The 1,189-nt window shown below is 45.2% G+C and overlaps 1 long non-coding RNA gene across 1 annotated transcript in view; it reads right to left on the reverse strand.

The window, feature by feature from the left end:
• LOC147466821 (uncharacterized) overlaps window positions 1–897 on the reverse strand; it is a 7,061-nt gene extending 6,164 nt beyond the window's left edge. The window contains exon 1 of the long non-coding RNA XR_015190778.1: window positions 828–897. This is a non-coding gene — a long non-coding RNA (uncharacterized LOC147466821). The remainder of the gene's footprint in view (window positions 1–827) is intronic.
• Between the last annotated feature and the right edge of the window lie 292 nt (window positions 898–1,189).

The raw sequence follows: 1,189 nt of genomic DNA on the forward strand, positions 1-1,189 counted from the left end.
AGGTAAGCCGAGTTTGAGAAAAAAAAAACAATTTACCTCAGATTTTAACAAACAGATCAACTGACAGTGTAAACAAACAGATCAGCTGTTAGTACTAATGAACATATCAGCTGAGATAAACAAACAAATCAGCTGACAGTGTCAACAATGAGATCAAATGACAACGCAATCAAAGAGATTATGTTGATGAGTAACAAACAAGTAATAATTAACAACAAACAATGCTGATAAGACAGCTATGAAACCCGTTTTTGCAATGGTGCAGAATATGCAATCCTCCCTGTGCTAATGTATGGTTCCTCCTATGCAGATTTCGAGACATATATCCAAGTTCAAGAACCAGCTGTCGTTATCCAGGGATGAATTAAATTCTGTTTCAGTGAGTTGGAAATAGTGTGTAATCTCAAAGTCAAAATTGATCTCTAAAATACGAGGTGTCTGTCAATCATGGCGTGTGGAGAAAAGACATGAATGAAATTGTTTTACTCCAAAAGGCAAGATATGTAATTAATTTTACGATATTTCATCTTCAGAATTCACGTGATCTTGATGAAGATGTAATACAGAAAAGTATCAATTACATATTTTGCATTCTAGAATTATTCATCTTCATCCTTTTTATCTAATGTATCTACCACACAAATCACCTTCTTTGAGAATGCAACGTTTTCAATATTCTCTTGTTGCTGTTTTCGTTTTATGTTCACTTTCTAGAGCTATCTTATTTGTAAGAGTTTCTTTCACCGCACTTTCCTTTCCTTGCACCACAAACACGCCACGAATAAGGGGGGGTGGGGGCGGAGGGGGGGGGGGTTCTGTCAGCCTACCTTTTGCTCTGGCTGAGTAGGACCAGTTGTGTGTCTGTCGGTGCAGGACGCGTCTCCTTTTATACATACCTCGAGGGGGCTGGACGATGCCCCGAGGCAGGCCGGCAGACAGGACGTTTGGGACGGGAAGTGGGGGGAGGGGGGAGGGGTGGAGGGGGAGGAGAGGGGGGTGCGTAGAGGGAGGGAAAGTGTAGGGGGAGGGATGGAGGGAGGGTGGGTGTAGGGGGAGGGGGAGGGTGGGGAGGAAGGGAGGGTGATGGGGGAGGGATAGAGGGAGGGTGGTGGGTGTAGGGGGAGGGGGAGCTTGGGCGTAGAGGGAGGGAAAGTGTAGGAAGGGAGGAAGGGAAGAGGGGCGGAGGATG

The sequence above is a fragment of the Penaeus japonicus genome, unplaced genomic scaffold (genome assembly GCF_977035675.1).
Source record: "Penaeus japonicus unplaced genomic scaffold, GWHDUDI00000001_assembly GWHDUDI00000041, whole genome shotgun sequence".
NCBI classification, from domain to species: Eukaryota; Metazoa; Arthropoda; class Malacostraca; order Decapoda; family Penaeidae; genus Penaeus; species Penaeus japonicus.